A 4,792-nucleotide genomic window follows, 5' to 3' on the forward strand; every position below is an offset into this window, starting at 1 on the left:
GCTGGCTAGCTTCCTGGAGTTGGTGTTGTCAATCAATAGGTTATTTGCATCACAGAACTCCAGGAGCCTAGTTCCCTCTTCATTTCTGGTACCAATTCCATGACCCCCATGTACAGTAAAAACATGTTTTTACTGTCCTGTTCTTGTTACCACTTTTACCCTTCCGCAAAAAAAAATCCCAAATTTTATTTAATTTGCTTTGCGAGAAGGACTGTTTCAATGGAGTTGCGTCTTGTCCTTACCTTCGGAACGCGGAGTAGCCGAAACAGGAACAACTGAAGAAGGGGAATATCCCTTGTGTTGTATGTCTTGTACTCTGTTTTTTCGTTGTTTGAAAAAAAGTTCGTTTCCATGTTTTTGTTTTTATGTTTTCATTTCTCATTGTGTTCAACGTTTTTTTGGTGTCCTGTACTCATATATGCATGTATATATACTTATAGATGTAGGTATGTACATATATGTATGTATATATGCATATGTTTATATATTATTTATGTCATTACATATTTACTTACACAAGTATGCTCACACACATGTTTGTATTTATGCATGTATGTAACTGTATCTCTTATATATATATATATATATATATATATATATATATTATAATATATATATATATACATATATATATATATGCACGTAGATAAAATAGGTATATGTGCCAGCCCGTAACACCAAAAATGAACTGAAGGCAAAGATTATGGCAGCATTCACAAACTGAATCAAAAGGGCCATCCAGAAGAGTTGCAGGAGATTCCAAAGTCGTCTGGAGGCCGTGGTCGAAGCCAATGGCGATTTTGTTGAATATATTTACTCTTTAGTATTTCAAGATATTTTTATGTAATTTTGGTAAATATATCTGTTAAAACGAGATGTCAATGTTATTTTCATTTTTGTGTAATTTAGACGACAGTTTATTCACCGCACTCTGTACACCCCACCCCATATATGTATATACATATATACATGCATGTGGCTGTGTGGTAAGTAGCTTGCTAACCAACCACATGGTTCCGGGTTCAGTCCCACTGCGTGGCATCTTGGGCAAGTGTCTTCTGCTATAGCCCCGGGCCGACAATGCCTTGTGAGTGGATTTGGTAGACGGAAAACTGAAAGAAGCCTGTCGTATGGTATATATATATATATTATATAATATATTATATATATATATATATATAAATATATATATATATATATGTATGTGTGGTCTGTGTTTGTCTCCCTAGCATTGCTTGACAACCAATGCTGGTGTGTTTACGTCCCGTCACCTAGCGGTTCGGCAAAAGAGGACCGATAGAATAAATTACTGGGCTTACAAAGAATACGTCCCGGGGTCGATTTGCTCGACTAAAGGCGGTGCTCCAGCATGGCCGCAGTCAAATGACTGAAACAAGTAAAAGAGTAAAGAGTATAGATATATAGACGTATATATATTATAATATATATATATATATAATATATATATGATAATATATAATACTATATATATATATATATATAATATCTATATATACATATACATATAAAATACATACACACACATACATACATAAATATATATATATATATTATATATATATATATTATAATATATATATATATATGTATGTATGTATATATCTGTTTATTTATAGCGGACGCACGCATGCACCGCATATTTCGGTACATATATGTGTATATATTATACGTGTATGAGAGTATTTGTGCACCTGGCAAGGAGTAGGCCAAGCAATGTGTACTGTGAAGTCATCTCAATTACATTTCATTGTTTATTATGCTCTGCATAAATGTTCGCCGTCGCTTTCTTGTTTGCCTTATTATAATTGTGCAGGAATCTTGTCCCTATCTCTATCATTAGCACCCGCTGACCCATACCAATTAAAACAGTATAGCGTGAAAAGTAAATAAAATACTTACTTGAATTACGAAAGAAATACTCTCCAAAAGTAAAAAGAGAGAACGAGATCCTCCTAGAAATTTCTCAAAATCTTATTAAATTCGCCAGAAAAGGGTCGGATTTTGATGGCCCTTGAAGCTGGAAAAAACAACGGATAAAAGAAATAGATCACGAAAATTAACTGAAAAACAGAACACCACATATTGGCTTGAAAATTGATATTTTACATATGATGATAGTAAATATGTGAAACTATATATATGTAACCGAAATTGATATATCTATAATGGTTGTCAGATATGTAAAGCTCTGTTAGTAACCAAAATTGGCATCATATATATTATAATATATATTAATATATATATATAATATATAATATATATATAGATATATAACATATATTATAATGTGTGAAATTTGATTTAGTATTTCTAAATTGAATTTTTTTTTCCTTGTAAGTTGGAATTTATTCCCTCAAATATACAATTATATATATAATATATATATAATAATATATATATATATATATATATATAATTATATAATGTTATAAAGTCTATGCATCTGTTTATGAAACCAAAAAACTTCTATAATATAATGAAGAAACCTGCATATTTATTAATTGGAATCCTGTGACTTGTACTAAAAGCAATCAATTATTAAAGTCTGTATTGTCAAGAAAATTCTCAAAAATTCTTTATCAAAACATTTTTCAGGATTCTTCTATTATTGAAGTAAATGCTTCAATCAAAATAATTTTTATTTACTACACTCAATTACAATTAGAAATTTATCTAGCGGAATAATTACGTGAATAAAATATGTACAGAATGGAAAATTTTATCAAATATTGCAATATTGGGAGACTAGTTAACCGACTGAACAATTGAATGCCACTCTGTGTGTGTGAATATGGGAAAAATAATAAATAAATGTATTGAAAATCTTTTGTGTAAAATTAGTCGGGTTGAGAGTAAACTGTTGGGTTGAGAGTTCCGTGTAGATTATCCTAATCCCGTCTGTTTCCAGTATAACGGTGGGTTTACTACTGTGCTCTGCAGTAATGCTGGTAATGATGTACAGAGCAAATATAACCACCACGGTGAGACGTACGCAGAGAATAAACGATATAAACTTGGGTCTACCATAATTTTTCATATCTTTTATTTTTTACTAATTTCAGTCATTGGATTGAAGCTATGCTGGGAACTGGCTGGAAGGGTTTAGAGCAATAATTCTACATAATCACTTACTTTTTAAAGCCTAGCACTTACTCTCTCGGTTGTGTCTATTGTCTGAAAATAATGCAAATCTGGATTCATCTGAGAAAATCACTCTCAAAATGAACTGGATTTTTCTGACATCGCCTTAGCCCATTTCTTTCTTTTCATGATATTAATTGGTTGAAGGACAGGTTTTCTTCTCGCTGCTCGTCCATAATACCCAAGCTTATGCAGATATGTAACACACGTTCTTGGATTAACTTCTAGCTGTTTTGCAATGTCAGAAGCCTTCGAACGGTGTTCGTTTTCCACAATCCTCTTCAAACAGCGAGGCTTCCTTTCCGAGGGCCCAGGTCGGCCTGGAAGAAAATCTCTTAACTCTTTTCCTTGGCATTTGAATTGCACTATAATTCTATTAACAGTAGCAAGAGGAATTTGAAGATTTTCGGCAATTTTTCGGTGGCTAAGACCAGCCTCAGATTGCCCAACAATACGACCTTTTTGAAAATTTGACAGTTCTGCTGAAATTTTTGTGCGTGGCGTGGCTGGAATGAAAAAGAATAATTGCATTGTAAATTCTACAGTGCTGAAACATATTAAGGACGCTGATAAGAAATTTGAATATATATATTATATTATATATACTAAATATATATATATATATATAATATATATATATATATCCATAACACATAACATACATACATACAATATATATATATATATATATATACTATATATATATATATAGTATATATATATAATATATAACACACATATATATATTCATACATACATACATACATACATACATACATACATACATACATACATATAAGTAATTATATGTATGTATGACTTTGTGTTTGTGTCTGTCTGCCGCCGCCGTTTACAACCGGTGTTGGCTTGTTTACGTTGTCGCGACTTATCGATTCGGCAAACAGAATCCGATACAATAAGTACGACGCTTCAAATATATCGACCCGGGTCGATTTGTACGACTGACCCCTTCCAGCCAGTGCCCCAGTATGGCCGCAGTGCAATGGCTGAAGCAGCCTGTTGTTGTTGTTGCTATGAGTGTTACTGCTGTTAGTATCATCGATGGCGGTGATGTTGTTGTTGTTGTTCATAGATGCTTTGTTGTTGGTGATAATGATGATGATGATGATGATGCTACAACATTTCACCGAAGATAAAATCCCATCCACGCCCGTCCCCCCCTACCCGCCACCGTTTTGCGGACGTAATTGCCACGACGTTTATTGGCGGAGCTGCTCACCGTTCTTCTCTCATTAATTGTCAACACGGTTGCCACGTTGACACGTTGACATGTTTTATGCGATGGAATCGTCTTTGAAAGACCAGACGACCGACGAAATAGCTGTGTCGTCTTTAATTAAGAACGCGACCGAGAATTTATGAAGCTACCATTTTTTTTTTTCATGAGCGTGTTATAAACAAATGAAACGAGCAACAATTCAGAAAATTCTAAGAAACTAAAAGAGCAAAACAGGAACAAGAACGATAGCTTCTTACTGGCATTGTATGGGGTTTTGTTCGGATAGGAGTCAAAAACAACAACAACAACAACAACAACAACAATAATAATAATAGTCGATAAAAAAATTGTAGTAATACCAATAATTGTCGGAGCCCTGGGAACGATGAG

The sequence above is a fragment of the Octopus sinensis genome, linkage group LG4 (assembly GCF_006345805.1).
Source record: "Octopus sinensis linkage group LG4, ASM634580v1, whole genome shotgun sequence".
Lineage (NCBI taxonomy): Eukaryota > Metazoa > Mollusca > Cephalopoda > Octopoda > Octopodidae > Octopus > Octopus sinensis.